The 22,641-nt window shown below is 39.8% G+C and overlaps 1 protein-coding gene across 1 annotated transcript in view; it reads right to left on the bottom strand.

Moving 5' to 3' along the window:
- The window catches only part of DDX10 (DEAD-box helicase 10), a 231,868-nt gene that overhangs the window by 136,736 nt on the left and 72,491 nt on the right, over positions 1-22,641 (bottom strand). The gene's annotated exons all lie outside the window — the stretch shown is intronic.

Raw genomic sequence — 22,641 nt, 5'->3', positions numbered from 1 at the left:
TCTCTGTCATGGGAAGTCAATATTCCAACAAGAAAGGAAGAGACTGTTCACCTCTAAAGAGTTCGTGTATTAAAATGTTAAATGCAATCAGAAAGAAAAACAGATTCCTTTTTTTTTCCCCACTGCTGTGCTAACAGCAGTTTTGCAGAATTGCAGGCATTTGCTTAGATTTTTAGTCTATGGAGGGGGACAAATATAAGAACTCAAAGAACCAAAAAAAAGAGCTCACATGCAAAGGCATAATTTGATAGAAAATACAAACCAAGGCCCTGGATGTACCACTTTAAATACCCCAAAAAAGACTATTACAAATGCTTATGATAAACCTAGCTATGACAGCTGTAGTCTCCAAAAGCCAAATTTCTGTCAAAGAAGGCCATGGAAGCAAGTCTGACTCGTGCCAAAATATGCCTGAAAATAATAACCCTAAGAAATCAGAGATTCTCAGTCATGATAAACACTGCCGTACTATAACGGCTTCAGTGAACTGCATAAATACTAACCTAGATACAGAAATAGAAAGGACATCCCCTTCCTTGAATAAAGTACGGAACTATTTTGAATAACGTGTTTCATCCTAATGCTAACTTAAAGTTCCCTTGACTGAAAACAGGTAATTCAGTAAAACACACTGTTTACAAGTTTCTTCTTGGATCAAGAGCTTGCTCTCCCACTGAAGCCCACCACAGGCAATTTCATGTTTAGCATAAATTTCCTTTTCAGTTTCTTATTTGAAGTCTGGTTACTTTTTGTAGCACTTCCTCAAGCTATGCACAAACATCTCGCAAGAAAGCCAAAAACATTAATTTCTAATATTATTAACCTCTAATAATAATAAACACAATTAACAAAATAGCAAATTCCATTCTGTGCTATTTACCTAATTAGCAAGTGATCTACATCACTTCTTTAATATGTACTTGAGTTTTTAGCAGGTTCCCAAATCAAAAAGTGGTAAGTTTACAACTAAAGTACTATTTAGTTAATTAACTGTTCTCCTCCACCCATCTTTCTCTTGAAAATGGATTTTCACCATCCTGTTATATGTTCAGCTCCGGTTCCATTTGATCTTAGAGCAATATTAGTCACCACAGTCAACTAGACCCTAAACCTGATGTCAAACTGGTCAGCAGTTTTCCAGATCTGATGGAAAGCGTTTTTTCAGGAAACAGTGCTATATAACATAATGCAGTATTTAACTTTCCTCCTACTCTCAGCAAGGAAAATTGTTATTACTTAGCTGAAGAGACACACGCACAGCTTTGGAATGGAGCTGACCAAGCTATCAGGGCTTAAAGCACGATTCAGCCCGGGGAAGCACAGCTGTGTGTAGCTTTAAGAATTCCTGTGAGCTTTCTATTTCAGGAGAACTTGGGAGTTCCACGTATTAGACACAAGCGGTCTTATTTATGACCCTAGTATTTTTGCACTGTATGAAGATGACTACTGTGAGCTTTAACTGAGTCTGTCAGTGTACACTCTTAAAAAAAGACAATAAAGTAGCAACAGAAGAAAATTCCTTCACCCCAAGACTAGAACAAATACTATTTGGATTATTACTACACGTTGACATTCATCAATATCCCCTTACAAAACGTAATTCTAGTAGGCACACCGCACACTCACACACATGTGCTGAACGCATCTGAGAGTTCACTAACAACTCACCGCAGCCATAATAAGCTTTACGCACCAACACTGCTCAGGCATGTAATTAAATATGCACATGCATAGTTACATGCCTAAGGCAGAAAGAGAAAATATTGCACTACAACAAAAAAACAGTATTACAAAATTTCTCTTCATAGTTGGGCAGATGGTACAGCGCAACTACAGCTTATTAAGCGAGTCATAATTGTCTCCACTACCCTCTGCTTCCCCATCTGTCTTTTGCATCCACCTGTTTTCTTGTCTTATTCTTGAACTGTAAACTCTGGCACAGTATGGATACAGTACGTTATGTGCCTAGATCAACAAAGTCCCAGTCACTACTCGGAGATTTTATAGCCTAAACCAACCCCAAAAATAAATTGAATTTACTGAGGATTGTACGGCTTGTTTAAAATGTACATCATTAGCATCAAGTTGTGTGTTATATTTTTGTTGATTTAGTTACTAAAAGAAAACTCGATTTTAAGTGTACACTTGCCCTCAAAGACAAGATTTTTACATTAGCAATTCCTCTTCTACAATGTAATCTATGGAATCCAAAATAAAGTGACTCCCTCTCCTTTCTTGCCTCTCAGCTTCCTCCAGTGCTACTTAGTGTTCAGCTATCTTTATTCCATAAATCTCAAGGATTAGTGCTGGTCTACAGACCAAGATTCAGGAACCACCAATTCAGATGCATTTAGAGCTGAAATGCTTCACTAGAATTCTACTGCAATCAGCCCAAAATATCCACAGACATAAGATTCCCATTCTTCAAAACATATACAAAATCCCCATTACTACAGTAATGAAAGGCACAGTGATATATGAGACGTTTATTTTTATCCTGCTGTTTCCCCACTGCCAGTGCTGCGATTTCCATAAGCAATCCTCCCCCACTGTTTCCTCGGGGTGATGTGGCAGGAGCTGCGGCGTCAAAAGGGAATTCTGGTGTTTTGTGCCGCTGGGCCAGCGCTCAGGGACTCCAGCGGCTAGTTCTTCAGTCATCTCTACTGTGAAGCTGCACATCTCCTTTGGGTCCCAATCTTTACAGTCTGCAAGCCCTCATTAGTTGTGTCCTAAATGCTGCACTATATAAGAAAACACAGCATCAAATGGAGAACCTTTATGCCCAGATCAAATGCAGTCTTACTGCTGAGCCATTACCAAAGTGCTCTGCTAAGTATCGCGCTACATTTGTGAAATACACAGCTAAGAAAAGATGAAAGCAAGCAACAAATCTGATGGAAAGCATTTGATACGTTGTTTTAATAAGCAGTTAAAAAGGAAACTGCATGTGTTAAGCCTTTGTACTGGTCTCTTTTTTTCAAATGCAAACTGTTAACCTCTAACTGGAGCAAGCTTTATGTTTAAAAATCTATGAAAGTAGTGATAGTGGCATTATTTACTGTAATATCTTAGATTTCTTTCAAATTATATCCATAAAGCAATTTTTATTCTAATTGCAAACTTAATGTCCTACTACTCTACTCCTTTATAAATTCTTTTTAAAGCAATACTTCAGAAACACTATAGCTTAAATACTCTAGCACATTGTTTCTTCTGGAGTCTCTAGAGATGCATTTCCTAAATAAATAGAAACTTCAATAAAACTTTACCTCTACACCAAATGCTTCTGAAAAAATAATGTATTCACAAAGGCAGAAATGCAAATTTCAGTAAACAGAGGTCACATAATAGATTAAATAAAAAGCACAGAGGACAAACAGCAAGCTCTGAGAATAAAGGGCATCTGAAAAACTTTTAAAAACTGCATTAATCTAGATAGGCATCAGCTTAAATTCCTCTTAGTTCTCCAAAAATACCAATTACTCCAAAACAGTTCATGCACTCGCTTGTCTGCTGATCCTACATAAACTATTCATGGTATCACTGTTTCCTTTCAGGCACGACACCCCAGTGTTACACAGCTTTTTACAAGAGCACTGCCGCTGGACAGGAGGAAAAAGAAACTATTGTCAACAAGTGCTGTTAGCATCATTTCCACTAGATCCTAGTGGAATTGGGAAAGGATATAAAATGAAAGGAGAGATGAAAAACAAAAGGATATAAAAAAAGAATTAACGAGACGGTCCCATGAGAAAGGGAAGGAATGAGGTTGAGGTGCATCACCGCACGGCATTCAAGCTGTGTTTAGAATCAAAACAGGAGTGCACTAGAGACCAAAATCAACTTCGATGTGCAGCAATCCTGGCAAGAAGAGAGACCCAAAGTTTAGAGAGGGATCAGAAGACCCTGATTTCCACCGCTGGCATCCTGCCAACTCCACGGCGTGCCACTTCTGCCATGATCATTCCAGCGGAGACAAAGCCAGTGGTGCAATTCAGGGGCATTAGCTATGTTATTTTCAAGACCAGCTTCACATGGCATTAACCAGCATCCCTCCTCCACAGTTGTTGCAACAGTTTGCAACAGTTGTGCAAAGCTAAAAGTTAAGGTAAGCAGGACAAGAGCTTTTTAATTTTGTCCCCGAAAACAACAAGAGTTGCCGCCATTGTGTGGCAGAGGCTTCCTAAGCATAACAGGAGAGAGAAAGGAAAGACAAGAAAACTGTCCCTGGAAAATAAAGACATATGCAACAGTCAGAGGAGGGGGAAAAAACTGCTAAGACAAACTGAAGCACTACCACCTTGTTTGTAGTAGCAAGGAACAAAAAAGTGGAAAAATTATAAAAGCTGAGCAGAGCGAAGGAACTGCAAACACACTTAAAGAAGCCTAATCTGCTTGGCGCAATGTCACATGCCATCTCCAAGCCCTCAAGACTCTTCGGAGATCTCCCTATGGAGCAGCGAGCTCTCGTAAACCAGGACTACATATCATGGCAGCGTTCGGCTCAGCTAAGTACCTATCCTGAAGCTTCTCTATTAAGAGGAGTAATTGTCTTCACCTCAGCTGCTGACTGCTCAGCTGCCCACTGCCCACATTTATCACGCTGACACCAGAAGTATCAGTCTTGGTATTACTATTTTTAGAATTTTAATTAATGACTTTTGCACAAAGGGTATGCTAATGATGGAAAGAAGAGGGAGACAGCCACAGCCTGGAAAGATCAGAAGAGAACACAATGGAAGAAGTACTGTAGGATGAGAGGGCAGACCCTCTTATAGGTTAACAAAGAGTTAAGTTACAGAAAAGGGTAAAAATTCAAAAACATTTTTCATAATGCAGGAAGCTTGGTAACAGGACTTCCAAGGATTTCAGCTAGGATTTACACTGTTCCATACATTCACAAGAAATCTGGAAGAGGGAGTGAATAATGAGGTGAAAAAAATTGTAAATGCAAAACTTATTTAGAAGGATCACAGCGGTATTAAGCAACTTGACAATAAAATGGCATATTGAATTACAGTAAATGCAAAATACAGGGGAAAAAATGGCTATACAGCTCTATAAATACAATTACGAGTTCTACATTAGCTATATCACCCACTGAAAGACCTTAAAATCACCACACATAATTTTTTGAACATATCAGCTAAGCACTCACAAGCAATCAAAAAAGCATATAAATCAAGAACAAAACAGAAAACTAAACATCATTATAAATTCACAATGCACCCTGCATTCTGACAACTACATCTGCTCTGATCCCCGTGCCTTAGACGTGAACCATCTGAAAGAGATGCAGAGCAAAGCAACACAGATCGGAGGTGTGGAACGGCTGTTGCTTAAAGCGAGGCCTCCTTGAGAGCAGCCCACGGGGACAGCAGTGAGGAAGATGCTAAGTGACACAGTAACTTTCTTCTAGAGATTGGACATACAGACAAGCCCTAAGCAGTTGACCTGATTGCAAGATGGCTATATAACATCAGTATGATCCTTGACAGCAAAGGCAAACATGACACTGTCTCGACACTGTCTCCCATAACATCCTCATAGGGAAGCTCAGGAAGCGTGGGCTAGATGAGCGGACAGTGAGGTGGACTGAGAAATGGCTGAAGGGCAGAGCTCAGAGGGTTGTGATCAGCAGTGCAGTGTCTAGCTGGAGGCCTGCAGCTAGCGGTGTCTCCCGGGGGTCAGTACTGGGTGCAGTCTTGTTCAACTTCTTCATCAATGACCTGGATGAGGGGACAGAGTGCACACTCAGCAAGTTTGCTGACAATACCAAACTGGGAGGAGTGGCTGATACCCCAGAGGGCTGTGCTGCCATTCAGAGAGACCTGGACAGGCTGGAGAGGTGGGCGGAGAGGAACCTCCTGAAGTTCAACAAAGGCAAGTGCAGGGTCCTGCACCTAGGGAGGAATAACCCCATGCCCCAGTACAGGTTGGGGGTTGACCTGCTGGAAAGCAGCTCTGCAGAGAAGGACCTGGGAGTGCTGGTGGACACCAAGTTAAGCATGAGGCAGCAATGTGCCCTTGTGGCCAAGAAGGCCAATGGTATCCTGGGGTGCACGAGGAAGAGTGTTGCCAGCAGGTCGAGGGAGGTGATTCTCCCCCTCTACTCAGCCCTGGTGAGGCCACATCTGGAGTACTGCGTCCAGTGCTGGGCTCCCCAGTACAAGAGGGATGTGGCACTACTGGAGCAAGTCCAGCGAAGGGCTACAAAGATGATTAGGGGACTGGAGCATCTCTCTTATGAGGAAAGGCTGAGAGAGCTGGGCCTGTTCAGCCTGGAGAAGAGAAGGCTCAGGGGGGATCTTATTAACGTGTACAAGTATCTGAAGGGAGGGTGTCAAGAGGATGGAACCAGACTCTTTTCAGTGGTGCCGAGCAACAGGACGCGAGGCAACGGACACAAACTGAAACACAGGCAGATCCATCTGAATATGAGGAAAAACTTCTTCACTGAGAGGGTGACAGAGCACTGGAACAGGTTGCCCAGAGAGGTTGTGGAGTCTCCTTCTCTGGAGATATTCAAAACCCGCCTGGACGCAATCCTGTACAATGTGCTCTAGGTGACCCTGCTTGAGCAGGGGGGTTGGACTAGATGATCTCCAGAGGTCCCTTCCAACCTCAGCGATTCTGTGATTCTGTGATTCTATGAGCCTTGGCTACTTTGAAAGGCATATTTGGGCAGGTATACTGGAGTGAGTGATGCGTGGGGATTAGGTTACCATTCTAAAATACTGATAAGTAAATACAAATTTTCAGGTTGAAGATTTAAAAACAAATTCCGGACAGAAAAAGATGGATATAAACTCAATCTAAAAAAATTTAAGCTGCAATCAGAGGAGTTTTAATCACTAGAGGAGTAGAAGTATGGCTTCCCAAACAATAATTCAGGCAAGAAGTCTAAGCCTGTTTTAAGATGGAAGTGAAAAAATTATGGTGATTTTATAAGAAATACTAAGAATCTGGATTCAGAAACTTAAAAGTCTGTTCCAAAATTTGTGTTCCAAATAAATAAATAAATAATCCTTGAATCACCGTTAGATACAAGGTATGAGTTAAAAGGAAATAAGACAAAGAAGAAAATTTAAGGATTGTATAGTGACAAATACCCTGGTATACAAGATTCAGTGCAACCTTGGGTAGTAGAAATGATGCTACAATCGACAAGAGACATAAGATTACGGAGACTTGACAAACCCACTGTTGTTGGATACAGATCTGATACTAAAACATTCTTGCCTTCTAGCTGTATTCTAGAAATACACTTTTTGTACAGGAAATTTCATCTGTAAAACTATTAAATTCAAACTATGCTATTTTATAAACCACATCAGATAGACGAAATTTTAAACATTATTAGCTCTTTGCCCACAGCCAGAGATTTGATATTTTCTCCCTTCTCTCCAATGATATACCTATAAATTTAAGAAAAAATAGAGAAATGAAATCATCTGTCTTATAGTCCCTGTAAAACTTGCAGTAGGTTTTAACATTTGAGAAGTAAGGTCTTAAAGATTTCTCCTGATCATTAATAGTGCAATTGCCTTGTCGTCTAGAGGGGCTGGTTGTAGAAGTTTTCCCTGTCCCATCAGTATCACCAGCATTGACACTACAGTTCTGAGGAAAGGGGCAAACACTCAAATCCCCACAAACCCTCAAGTAAAACGCAGCTTGCAAGTTTATTCAACTTGACTGAAAACTAACTACTTTGCTTCCAGAGCCTTTACTGTCCAACCTTGCAGAAGGTCCCCCATTTGGTTCGTACCACCAGGCAGCATCAACTACAAATCTCGAAAGCCAAGTATGCATCTAGAGAAGTACCGACATTTCACATTGCTGAGGAGGCTTGAATTTCGTAAAGCGCATCGGCGGAGATTGCCCAAGGCCAACTGTAAATCGTAATCCAGACTTGGAACACTGACTGGGGCTGGGCAGGTTGTAAAATCACTTCTGTCCTGATCCCAGTCTTTTGTTTTAAAAGCTTAAAGCTTTAAAAGCATTTTCAGGTCACCAATGGACGAAAAAAAAAAAAATCAGTTTATCATCTAATAGGAGCTTTGGGTGTTCAAATTATACACTTGGAGCTTTCATAAGCAAATGAGAGCAAACAATTATTAATCCATGTCTCCTGCTTTAAATTAGAAGTCACATTACAGTAACATCTCAAGACGAAAAATGAGAATTGCATTACGAACTGTGTGAACATACAATGAAAAAACACAGACCTCGTAAAAGGGAAGATATTTTCAGAAGTTACTGTGTCCTACTGTTTGCAATAATCTCATAAGGCAAGGACTAAGAAGAGTAGCAAGTCATAAAAAGGTCCTCCAAAATCCGTCTGAATGCTGAGAACAGCACATCCTAGGGAATGCTACTACAACACCGAGCTGAAGTGGTCTATGGTCACAGCTGGTTTTGGTGCAAGAAAGACACTAGCAAGACTATGTCATTAATGATTAATGCTGGGACATCACTCTATCCTGAATGCCTGCCTTAGTAGCTACAATATCGGTTCATAACAAACAGATCCTAATACCTGTTGGCATACAAATTGTCTATGCATGTATGTGTACATGCGTGCACATTTTTAGGTACACATACATATTCATCTAATTTATACTCCTTAAGAATGAAAGTAAATTAAAATGGTATATAAAAGGTGTTTTGTGCTGAATATACATCAGCACAGTATGAATCAATAATATTTAAAGAGGAAAGTTACTCAACAAAAAAAGAATATAAAAAAGTAGAATCTGAACAAAGTCACAAAATACATCATGAGTATTACAAGGTGTCTACAGTGATGTTTTACTTTGCAAAGTATGCTTTTGAAACGATTCTCCTGATTATTCTTACTCACCATGTTTTTGTTGGCACATTGAAACAGTCACGGGGGCATGAAATGGGTTCCTTCTCAATGAAACTAGACTCACAGGTGCACTCCAGGAGTTCATCTTATATGCTCAAACCGCTAATGGGGCAGTCAGTCTTACAGAGTATACTAGAGTGAGTCCAAAATAAAACACCATGTGTGTTAAGTGTGGACAGGGAATCCTTTGCAGCCAACTGGTTTTGCTCTACAGATCTGTTTCTATTGCACTATACTACTTGCTTCTGCAGCCGTAGACCCAGATAATCCCTTGCTTCCATTCTGTCAAGAAATGGAAACAGGAGCCAGACTTCAGAGATTTTAAATGTCTTGCCAGGTCCTATATCTCCACTTCTCCCCTCATAGGGCCAGCCTCATATACAGCCCCTTACAGACACGTAAGTAGAACAGAACACGACCTGTCTGTGTGCTGTCACATATGGGAGAAAGTGTTAACATACTGGCTAACTACATTTTGTTGGAAACAGTCATTTAAGAGCCAGAGACCACTGACAGTGGTTTCACTGAAAGAAACTCTTCTTTACTGCGAACACACACAAGAAAACAGTTCTTTCCTGTGAGGGTGCTTGACCACTGCAGCAGGCTGCTCAGAGAGGTTGTGGAGTCTCCAGCCTTGGCGATATTCAAGACAGACCAGACGTACCTGCTCTAGCTGACCTGGCTTGAGCAGGGGGGTTGGACCAGATGATCTCCAGAGGTCTCTTTCATCCCCCAGTATTCTGTGATTGCAGGCAGCATCAAGCTGCATTTGCTAGCAAAATTCACATACACAACAAAAAAGCCTTGCAACCTGCCTACAAAGATTCGCCTTTGAATTTCAACGTTAGTTCCCATAAAACTAATCCATAATTATGTGGCTCATCATATAGTTCACTGCTGTGTACAGGCACTAGGTCTGCTGCACTCTCTAATAGCAGACACTGAAATAAAATAGGATCAGAGGATTTTGGAGAAACAGAGGCATACACTAGAGATGGAATTTATTCACAAACGAATGAGAGTGTGCTGCGTTACCGTGGTGTCTTGCCAGGAAGAGATTCATAATGATAAATTTAGAATTAAACAGACTACGTTGGGACATGCTTTTATCAGATCTCTGTTAAGCAGATTTCTGACATGGTCCATAGTTCCCAAGCAAAAAAGCAGCGGTGGAACAACTGACTCCTCTTGGGGATGCTCCTGATACTCTGCCTCTCAATGCACCTATCTGTTCCTGAGGTGCATTATCTATCTATCACATAGGCACATTAACATACTTATTTCATTTAAAAAAGGCTTTATTTCGACACTGTGTAGCACTGAGAATTCCAGTAAGGACCAAGCAAGTGCTTAAAGAACGACAGCCTTTACCCTATAGATCCTGCTATTTAAGTTGTGAAACAACAGAGAAACATCAGCTACACAGGCAAATGGGCAGAGCTCTCAGCTGCTCCTACTGCAAACATTTCCTGAATGCTTGGCTGAAACCGAGGCAGTCTCATTTGACAAATTACAACCCCGTTGACTGCATTGCAACAGTTAATCAAAGCTGCCTATTTACTGCCACAGAACTGAGAACTGCCACAACAGTAATGTACACATGTTAATTCTGGGTATAAAGGCACTATGTTTTCAGATTAGACAGCATTCAGTAAAAATGAACGGTATTTGTTAAAGCTGTTGTGCAACACCTATTAAATTAGCTCACAATGTACAAAGAGACCAGAGGTAATTATAAGTATAAAATATTACCACTAAGTCAACATCTATTACTAACCATTCTGTAGTGCCTTTTGAAAAAAGTTTTCATTAATTTAAGTTTCAATAAATGGACAAAAGTCTAAGAAGTTACACACACTTGCAAGCTGGATCAGCACATAAAGCCTATTAGTGAAACTATTCCCTAATAATGTGACCCAATTTCCTCTCACTTGTCATTCTAACTATGCATTATTAATAAAATCATAATTTCAATTCATCAGACTACAATCCGATGTTGATTTTGAATAATATTTTGGCTATTCTGCAAATTAAATTCTACATTTTAAGCTATGACAAATCTTTTCTTAGAATAATGAAGGTTTTTTTAAACAGTCCAAGTCTTTTCACTCTGTTTCTAGGGATTCATTGTTCTCCACCAGTTAAGATTTTTGTTGTATTTTAATACAAATATATAAAAGGGTTTTCAGCAAAAGCAGTCTTTAAAAAAGCAAAGTCATTTGTTTCCAACACCTCTGAGGCAAATGTTAAAGCTCTATTTTGAGCACATATCAGCATCCCAACAATTCAGGCCAGACTAATTTTTCATCTCTGAATAAAGAGGAAGGATTTCAATATACTTATTAAATAACTGTGCTTATCAACAAATCATTATTTATTCTAGGGAGAAGGTCATACACAAAACCCATGCACAAAAAGTTTGGCCTACATCACAGCTGTACTATGATCTTGAATAGCAAGTTAACAAAAGGGGAGGGCTTGTATAGAGGAGACCTAAATGAGAAATTGGAAACAATGCCATAAAGACTTAAAAGAAAGTTTACTTTTGCCTTTTGTATGATATTTTCATAGATCTTACCAATTCAAGTTAATCTATGAGTCACTTCTCAAAAAGACAGCATACAAAAGCTTTCTATTCAAAGAGGATGACATATTGAACTTTTTCTTTTTTCAATCTGCCACTCCAAGAAACATCATGAATCACAAAAGCTTTTTCTCATCCAAATCTGCAGTGGTTCGAACAGAGGTTTGTTTTGAAACAGATTTAATCAAACCCATGCAAATAACATATAGCCAATTTCAGTGTGATTCATTTCAGTTTATTGTTTGCAGAAAAACAAACATATATAAGTTCTCAGGTTAAAATAGATATATCCCCATGCAATTTATGCTGAGCTAACTGAACCTCTTTATGCCTGCATTTAAATATTTGAAACCACCTTAAGTTTCAAATTACAGTACCTGTACAACATAGATTGTCTGGAGCGAACAGAAAAATCAAATAATTAGGCTGAACACTCATTCCCCACAGGATAACTTACGCTGTTTTCATGTCCCTGAAACTGCTGTATAATAGGAACAAGCCTCTCCACCTTGCCCTTCCACTGTAACCCGTTTCAATAATCTAATTGGTAAATGGATCAGCTGTCAGCACTGAAAACGGCATCTGAAATTATTGCTATTCCCCTTGAGAACACCATTTAATAAGCTTATGCAAATTGAGTACCTTTTATTTACTGCCCGAACCAAAGCTAAGCAGAACAAGTTGTCAATTACAGCGACATCCTGCAATAATCCGCCCGGCCTGCTCATTACAGTGGCGGAGCCGAGTGCTTGGATTGCCTTTCGATAAATACTAATAGCATCCCTTGGGACACGCTGCTGAGACGAGTTGTGCACGGAGTCTTAGTCAACTACAAAATTACAAATTCAATTATTTGATGGCAACCTGCACAGGCAGTGTTTTTAAACTTTTGGTTTATTTGAAGTACATCTTAATATTCAAATGAAAGCACAGAAATACTGTGATGGCTACTGCAAGCTGGCTGCCACCACAGCTGTTGAGAATCATTTCCAGCAAAAACAAAGCAGCAAGTTTGCCATAAGCTACATTCAAGGGGTTATTGGTAATTCTTGAACCATCATATTAAAAACATTTTAAGTATTAAGTTGTTGGCATGAGAGACAGAGGTGATGACACAAATGTATTTTATGTTACTTTACTGAAAAACTGTTCTGTTTCAGATATGCAAGTACCAATTTATTTAATTGCACTGGGCGCAAACCAGGCAAGTTAAGCAAGGTTAAGGCTCTTCAGGTCATGCAACAGGGATAAAAGTTTTCTGCTAAAGTCTGTAGAGTTGAGGGTTGGGGGTTTTTTTTGGGGGGGGGGGGTGCTTTTTTTTTTTTTTTTTTTTTTTAAACAGAGATAGCAGCTTTCTAATGGCTCATAAGCTTTGGAAAACGTATTGCCTCTTCACAGTAACTTACAGTAGATTCCTACTGAAAAAACAGAAATTAACTAAGTTAGCATACGTTGCCTGAACACTTGAAATGCTGACAACAATCAATGCACACTCAACAGTCTGCCAACCTCAGCATTTAAGTTTATATGTAACATTAGATTAGTTAACCGATTTATGAACACGCTATTTGCTGAGGTCAAGGTATTATTTTCATTTGCAAAAGTAACTTGCTGTACTTCAGCCTGCATCACAGAATGGACTTATGCTTCACAACTGAGTGACACATTTTCATAAAGCTTCCCATAAGAAAAAGCTATTCCTACAAAGTTATTGTGTTTTGCTTTTATGTAGATAATGGAAGGATTAAAATTTCTCTATTTTTAGTGGTATTCCAAAGATTTGCATACATATAGCAATTGCCAAACTAAATGATCCACTTCATTTCAAAATCCAGCTCTTCACTGTGTTAACTTTTCTTGTTTCTTACAGCTGTTAAGTTTTTCAGGCTTTCATGTCAAAAAGCATGTTTAGCAATGACTTTGCCACAAAGGGGTTACAAGCAATATTGTATAAAGTCACCTTTGCCATGCACTACAACTGTTTTTAAGGTTTCTTAACAACTTAAGCATTCTGGCACTAAACTTGTTTGATTTCAAAAGGGGTGAGAGAGCAACAGAGTATGTAAAATAGGAACATGTAACATTTTAAAGCAGCGTTTCAGGGGGACCACGACTTCAGCAGAACTGCAAAAAGTAATACTAAATTGTACTATCTCTGCTCAGTAGTTCCCTCACGTAGGCAGCTTGCTTCCTTAAAACAGAGGAACAGCAACGCTCTGGCTCTGACTCCATTCTCAATCATTTGAGGCTGCAGCTCTCAGATGAGACTTCCATGTAAGTGAAGTACAGGCGGAGGAAGATCTCACTTTTACACCCAGTGGTATCTTGATCAGATGCATAAGACACATGAACACGCTGCGGGTGACCTTAGCTTCGCTGCCTGACAAGTTCCGCAGCTTTTCTCCATGCAGGATCTTGATCTGAGAATTCTCAAACGGCAAAGATGCACAAGCATACAGCCAACCACCACTCCGCTCTGCCTTGGTTTCCCTGTTTACAAATTAGGGATGACTATGCTTTTCCTTTAAATTAAAAGGGCTGCAAAGCAACTTTCACAAGATTGGAAAATCTTGTGAAAAGCATCTTGTTCTCTGCCCAGATGGGAGCACAGTAACCTTTCACAACCAACTAGCTTCTCCCACACGCACATGTGTCTTCAGAAGAGGCACACACTCTTCCAGCTGGTTTTAACTGCTGATGGCAACTGCTAGCGAAGGCAGACTAAATGCATCCAATTGTTCTGGTGAACAAAAGCAGGGCAGGGAAGAGGGGAGGAGAGGATCCCAAAATTGGTAGTGTGTTGCTAGAAAAGGGACAACAGTAAAACTAGTCTTCTGTGAAGGCACCAGTGCAGGCATAAATGAGCTCTTCCTTCTCTTTTACTACTTCTGCACAACATAAAAACATACCAATACATTTTTATAAGCTCCACCTACCCTTGTCAGATGCCCAGTTTATTTTAAACCATGATTTTGATCACTTGGATATCTACTTTTGTTCCTTTGCTCTCCTCCAGGAATGGATACTTAGTCAAGAACCAAAACTGGGGTAATGAAATGCAAGTTACACATATACACACAGTACAGGTAAAACTAACATCCCCTGCAGAATTTTTGTTAATACCGACATTTACTTTTCAGCAGAAGGGAATGAGATAACCGAGCCAGAAAACTAAACAAGGGAATCTTGGCTGTTCCCTACATCATGAAGCCTTCCATTGGCTAAGGAAGCAACTTTTAGGCATTAATAAATAAAACAAGTCTGTCGAAGGAAAGAGAGTCTCAGGCAGAAATGTGGCCTATCAAAATTGATCTGACCTCCTAGTTTTGTTTTCTCTTGAGTTCCTTGACTAAAAATCTTTTAGTAACCCAAGTTTACTGAATAAAACAGGGAAAAATTACTGAACAGAGAGAGAAATTCCACAGCTTAAATTCATTCACATCATTTCCAGAAAAGAGACAATTTCCTTTAAATTAACTTGTGGTTGCCAAGATCTGCAACGTGATGTAATATTACTTATTAGAAAAGTCAGAGGAGACTTAAGTAGATACTATACTCTTATCACACACAGAATTGGTGGTCTTCAGTAAAAGGGAAAAATTCTGCAGGCAAAAATATGGGTAGGAGCACAGTCTTCCAAGCACATTGCTACTTTTGGAAAGAAAGGTAGAAGATGAAGGTTTTTTTCCTTTTACTTCAGATTGAGGCATGAGAAGCAAGATGGGTTTGCTTTTTTCCTTAAGAGCAGAACAGATTTGATTCTACTTATCAAATAATATAGCAAGTTCTGAGTTTAACAAGAGCTCTCAAGTCCTGAGTTAACAAGAGCCACAAGTTCAATCTCAAGTTCTCAACAAGTTCTCAGCTAACAAGAATATATTTGGGTATGAAGAAAGCAGGATCATCACTGAACATCTATTTGCACTTCACCATATAGTGGTTCACTCTAGAATATGCCATGGCTCAAAGAGCACCTCTGGAGGATCAGCTGTCTCCCCATATAGCCCAAAGAGGTTACCAGATTGGAAAAAAGGGGTCAGAAATTTGGACTCGAGCCTGCAGTTCAGGGTCTAGCATTTCAGCTTGAACTGCTGATACCTTCAGTCAATCCTGTAACAGGAAAATATAACCTGCAGCCATGGGCTACAGATGACCACAGGCACCTTAAATTGACGTAGAAAGATTTGCCAGAGCTTTAACTGATGAGACAACCAGCACTATCATCCCTTTCTCCCATAGGTTAGTTTTTTAAAAACTCGCACAAAACCATGTGCACGTTAATAGTCAAACCTAGAGTGCTATCCTAGAGTGCTTATGGAATCAGCTACAGAAAGCTCAGTGAATCACATAAGAATCTAGACAGAAATAAGATACAGTATGTTGCAAGTGCAAGGCACATGATTATTTACTAAAGTTAATTAGTTTAATAAGCATATTTTAAAACATTTTATGGGTTTAAGAGCAAATTTCAGCATACCAGTAACTTTGCTTCAAATAGCAAAACAATAGTCAATGAAAAAGAAAAGTTTTTGTAAGGTCATCTAATTTCAGGGTACTGGAATAAAAACGGTACTTCGAAATTTCACTAAGGAAACATGGCATCTTCTGACTGCGGGTGGGATTGCTGGGCACAATCCACAGCAGTTACCTGCCAGACAGTCCCATCTGTGCTCCCACTCCTTCACTGGGACCAGAGCTCATGCAGTCCCAGGACAGCTCAGTAATGTAAAAGAAAGCGCTGGATCTCAAGGGGGGGGGGGGGGGGAAGCGTTGGAAGAAATAGAGAAACAGTATGAAGGACGCATCCCTTAATTCAACAGTTAATTTGATGCATGCCAGGGGTATAGTTTTGGGTCATATTAGACCAGCAGTGCCTCACTCAGAATTAGTTCCACCATCCTCACTCTTTCTTTACAATGATGCAAACATTTTGTACCACTGCACTGGTAATTGGATCAATCGCAGTTAAAAGTAACCCAGCAGAAAAAAAGGGCCAGTTATAATCTGGATCATTTTTCCAATCCAGTTTACCATGAAGTTGAATGACCTGTACAGGAATAAGCTGCCAGGCATAAGAGGAAGCAGGAGTACATTGCTCAGTTTAAACTGGTTCTGCTACTGAAGTGCTAAACTGCAGTGTAAGTTTAGAAGATAAACCAACCCCCCTCTCTCCCTCTGGTCTTAGGTTAATAGCCACCTCTTCCATTTTCACTTTTGTCCAGTTCCAGAAAACATGGATTTTTTTTCTTGCAAAATCACATAATCATATCAGCAAGAAAGGAACCCCCACAGATTGCCTAGTCCAACCTTCCGCTTTGAGCAGGGTCAACTTCAAGCAGGTTGCTCAGGGCCTTTGCCAGCTGAGATGTGAATATCTCCAAGGACGGAGACTGCACTGCCTTCTGGGCCCCTGTTGTAGTGTTTGACCACCCTCACTGAAGAATTCTCCTTGACTTAATTTGAAATTACCCAGGTGACACCATGTGTTTGTTGCATTTCGGCCTTCCTCCGCGCACCTCTGAGCGGATTCTGGCTCCATTCTCCCCATGCCCTCCCATAAGGTAGCTGTAGACAACAATAATTTCTCTTTTTTAAGGCTGAACAAACCCAGTTCCCTCAGTCTCTCCTCAAATGTCCTGTGCTGCAGCCCCTCATCACCCTGACACCCCTCCCCTGGACTCGCTCCAGTGTGCCAAGGTCTTTCTTGCACTGGGGAGCCCAAAACTGGGCACAGGGCTCCAGATGCAGCCTCAAGGTGCCGAATAGAGGGGAAGGATCACTTCCCTCAACCTGCTGACAACACTCTTGCTAATACCACCCAGGATACAGTTGGCTGCCTTGGCAGTAGGGCACATTGCTGACTCAAATTCAACTTGTTGTCTAGAAGGACCCCTAGATCCTTCTCTGCAAAGCTCTTTTTAACCAAATAGTCCCCAGCCTGGACTGTAGCATGCAGTTACCCCCAACCCAGATGCAGGGCTCTGCATTTGTCTTCAGAAGTTAACTCAAAACCGGGATTGCAAGTTGTGACGGTGTGCTCCTTTCCACCCATGATGTGCTCTCTTCCCCTCAACCTGATCTCCTTGTAAACAGCACATATGCAGGGGCTAATTGAGAACGCACCAACTAAGGCCCTCTAGCATGCAAATAGGACTATGAGTCAATCATCTTCCTCCCCAATAAACAGGGGGCAGCCCAGAGCCCCTTGAGCTCTCCTGCATGGCAGCGGGCTGCACTGCAGAACCTCCTCTTGAGCAGGGACACCTCTCAAGGTTACTCCTCGAGGTTGAGAGATTCCCTACCCACATCAGATCCTCAGTAAGTGATTAATAGCATGCTGAACTTTTGTGAACTTCACAAAACTTTCCTGAGTTATAGCTCTGATTAATTGTGCACATAATCCCTTAGACATAAACCTTTGACCAAGTCTGAGACTAGGATTGGATCCAGCCGCACCCAGGCTCCTCTCAGAAGGAGTTTAGAAAGCAAGGGGGTCCAGTCTGAACCTCGTGACTCAACCGGAAGGTCTCCGTTGCTCGTGCATCTGACTCTGTTCTTCATGCAGTAAGTAACTGAGTGAACCTTGCCAATCCGAACCTCTTTAAATCATTCTTATTTATAATTGAACTTTGTTAAGTCACTATCTTACCACAATAAACATAGTGCTGCTTCCCTCGTACAAGTGAAGTGCATCACTCCTTTGCAACACAAGTGTAATTCACTCCTGGCTGCAAACAGTTGCTACAGAAGCAAAAGAACCTCTGATGCTCTCCATTTCCTCAATTTAGTGGGAAACTGTTTGGCTTTTTGTTAAGAATATAAAGTATGCACAACTTGCAAATCAAAGTAGTTTTAAATATTCATTGTTTTGGGTAAAAATCTGCACAAATACTTCTCAATATACATACAATTGGACAGTATATTCTTTCTAACCTTTGTATCACTTTGCATATACTCAAGGAACTTTTACCATATAAAAGCAAATTAAAATTCTCAAAGGTTACCTCATCCTTTGAAAGTTTTATTCCTACTCTAAATACTGTTCAAACATTGCTTCTTAAGGGAGTTCATGCAAATGAAAATTATTAGAAATCATTCCATATAACGAATAATAAATTGTTAGAAATCTTAAGCTGGCATGTTTCATAACTAAGAGAAATGACATTTCCAAAAGTTTTAATAGATGTTATCTTCTCACTTGGGCTTTGTCTAGACTAGCAGTTAAAAATGTGTTATAAAGGTTCATTAGCACACAATGCACTATGCACAGAGAGAATCAGAGACTGATACAGTTTTGAGCTGCAAGCATAGACCTCAGAACTACTATATCTGTGGTGAACCTTGAATCTACACTATATAAACACCACTTCTCCAAAGTGGCTCACAGAAGCAAGGCCAAAACCTCGCTCAGAAACACACTTGTTGGGACCACTCAAAGTCAGCAAACACCAAGAAATTCAGGACTTAATCCATGCTGCTCAACTGAGGAGTAACATCCCCTGGATTTGTTAAATTCTTCCTACTCTAGACTGGAAGACATACATCTAAAACGAAAACTGAAATTTACTCCAGGTGCATCAGAGCCAATGAAAGCAGCATGGTTATTAAAACAAGCCTACCTAACATCTGATACCGAAATACAGCCAGTAACCTCATCTCCAGGACACAGCTACACCATTTTTTCTGCTGCCTGCACAGCAGGAGTCATCTCAAGATTGCACTGCACATTGCATCCAACTACGTCATCACTGTCTCCACACCATGCTGGAGCAAAGAGTTTCTGTCCCCTTTAGAGCTCAAACTTCGCTGCCTGAAGACTTTGGTGAAGTGGCAATTCGGCATCACGCATTGCGCCTGGGGCACTCTGGACAGACCATCACGCAGAGCATCATGCAAGCACTTGCTTTCTACACTTTTTTCTGGACTCTTTGGAAATGTTTTTATATCAAACACAGCTCTCAAGCTATCGGATGCACAATACCGAGCTGTTTTACACATCTTAAATTAACTTTGCTTCTTGTCCAGAGACAGTTGTATTTCAACATGTAATAAACTGTAAAAGTCTAGTATAAACAAGACAGCACGTACTTTAACATGCAGTTTACTCATCTACACTAAAGCAGTTAACCACTTCTGCAGTTTTAACAGTCCAGCTATACCAGGTTGCCTCCCGTCCTATTTTCTCCTGTAAAAAGAAAATACTATACTCACTCAGTATTATAAGAATGTGTTGTTCAGTGTTGTACCTCCTCTCTCAATCTTCTCTGCCAAGTAACTGCTCAGAATTAACATCCTTCAAGAATACAGATGATATCTAAGCAGATACCACATAATAATACAAAAAAAAAAAAATCCAGATGCCAATTCCAAATTCAGGTTTGCCAGAAAGAAAATCCTTCCCTTTAAAAAGGATAAAGCTGCTGAAAATGAAGTAGGGAATAAATACTGAACATTCAGGGATGGAGGAAAAAATATATCTCCAACTAGCACATAAATATGAAGCTAAATTGGAAAGATGTTTCTGGTCTTCATCTTAAAAAAGCAAACCAAAAAATCCCTCTTCGTTCTCCTTTGTTTGTGGCTCACTGGTGTCATCAATTTCACCAATATTTCCAGAGCATTAAAGCAAATAAATATGGTTATGTGAGCAGTCACTGATGCAGAGGTTCTTTAATGTTGTACTTTATTTCTAATAAAAAGCCTGGTTTTGCTTCATGGGTTATTGAATCAAATAAATCACTTTCTCAAATTGCATTACTTATTTTCCTAAATTAAAAGTGAAGCTGAAAATGATATCTTAAAATTGTTTTAGGGAAAGCTGGTTAACAACCAGTAGGCAGTTAGAACAGTTTCTGAAAAGTAAAACTACTGCACAGCTTTATTTCCCCACCCCCTCTCAGGCAAAACCAGAGCGTACCCCTACAGAAAGTACAGGGTTCCTCTAGTATGAGATTGATGTATAGGTTTCTGTGCTACCAACAGTCCAGATTTTAAGCCTTGAGTAAAATTTCTGTTGGAAACTTTTGTACATAACGTGCCTATTTACTTCCTATCTCCAGCTGCTGGGAAAAGGTTGTCTAGGTTTCTAATAGACATCCATAACAAATTTTACTCTATGCTTTGGTTTACTAAAAGGTACAATATTACCTTTTATGTTCTGAACCCCCTAACACATGGATGTATGTAGAATTATAGGCTGAAGCAGGTCCAGAAGATTTTGATGCAAACTCAGTGGAATACACCTGGTAAGAACATCACATCCACCATCTCTGATGCTAGAGAATGTTCTTCTTGCACAGCACGAGTGGCATTACTTGAAACTTCAGTGTGTGCTACAGTGTATTCTATACATTTCCTTCCAGACATCTATTATTTCCTTTTTAACAATAACCCTATTCTGCAAGTCAAGCATGAAGCTTTTCCCACCTCCGTTTGCTTGCTTGCTTGGATGCCTCTGACCATACAATTTCAGCATGAGAACACTGTTAAGGCCAGTAACTTTAAGGTTTATGCAGTGCAACCTTCAATCAATGACTTCTTTATTAGAATGAAAGGAGCATAAATACTACCATAATAAATGTTTGAGCTGTTGAAAGAAGTGGTGTAACTCTCTTTTCAAGCTACAAACTTCCCAGAACTTCATACTTTAAAACTATTGTTTGTAACAACTTGTTTGGATTTCCTGATAATTTGTTTTGACTCTATTGAAAAATAATTAGAGGAAGTTCGGAGAGGAACAACTGGAATGGTGAAGAACATTTAAAATAACCCTCACATGTAGATAAAATAAAAACATTAAGAATCTTTGCCTCCAAAAAGAAAAAAAATTAACAATGCATATAATCTAATAAGTGAAGATGCACTCTGTTTAATAATACAGAATAAAGACACTATGAAATTAAAAAGACACAACTGAAATAAAGGCAAGAAATATTTCTTCATACAAAACATAATTAGATTGTGAAACTCATATCCACAAGAAGTAACTAATATCAAGAATCTGGTTTGATCAAAAATGCATTATATTTCTATAGGAACTACAAGGACATCTGGATATAATAACATCTACTAACAGAAAAAATATCAGAAAAGTCATTTATTCAACCTCTTTCTCTCCACATTTATTTCTGGCTAATGAAGATCAAAATAAATGCTCTGGAATTCTTACAAATTCAAACAGGCACTTTTCTGCAAAATGTTTTTCTTGAAACAGATTGAAGGATGAGTATTTATATTAAAGGAATTGGGGGTGGGGCAGGAGTTTCCAAATTTAAGACTATCAGACATCTTTTTCTTTTTTAAACACCAATCAAAAAACCGGTATGCCGCAATTTTCCCACTATTCAAAATGTGACTTTTTTTTTTTTTTTTTTTACCATGTCCATTGGAGCCACCTTCCTCTGAAACATCTGGCACTTGCCACTACTGGCCAGGGAAGGCAGACAGCACAGAACTCCGGCCCGATACGACAGGTCGCTTTCCACGCTAGAGCTTACGTGGCCTCCACCGCTGCATCCGAGTACACCAGGATGGTGATGCTCTATCTTCTCAAAATTTGACTGAGAAATATGCTGTCTTTTCCCAGGTGAGTAAAGACAAGCAATTTAGAAGTACACATCTTAATCTATGAATGCACTTACTGAAGTAGCCATTCAAATTTAAGGACATACGTTAAATGCCTAAATTGGATGACTCGCCCCAGTGCCATACAGAAAAGCCTGCAACTCTGCATCTCTCTTCCTCTCTCACAAAACAACCTTTTCTCACTTTCCAAAAGTTTATCTAGAAAATTTCATCCACCTTAACCCATGTATCTGAATGCCTTTAGAACACTGAAAAACAAACATATCATATTGCACAGTTCCAAAAACTGAGTAGTTCATCTGTTGAAAAACAGACATTCATTCATGCCAGTGCTCTACTGCACTCCCTGCGCGGCAATGTATTTTTCCAGAATAAGGGCTACTACCACTGCCTCAGAATTTTCTCAAACAATCTGTGCTGAGCAACTGTTAAGAGTAACATTTCATGCTTTTTTTTTTTCCTGACAATAAGGAAAGTGCTCTCTCTTCTGTTGTCTACCACTCTTCAAATACTCTGCCTACAAAAGGCAGCTGTCAAATCCATGTCTTGGACAGCCCTTACGTTGTGCTGACTACACAGTTGGGATTATCAATACTTCTCA

The sequence above is a fragment of the Apteryx mantelli genome, chromosome 1 (genome assembly GCF_036417845.1).
Source record: "Apteryx mantelli isolate bAptMan1 chromosome 1, bAptMan1.hap1, whole genome shotgun sequence".
Lineage (NCBI taxonomy): Eukaryota > Metazoa > Chordata > Aves > Apterygiformes > Apterygidae > Apteryx > Apteryx mantelli.
The sequence above is the reverse complement of the archived record's forward strand: the minus strand, read 5'-3'. Positions and strand labels throughout refer to the sequence as shown.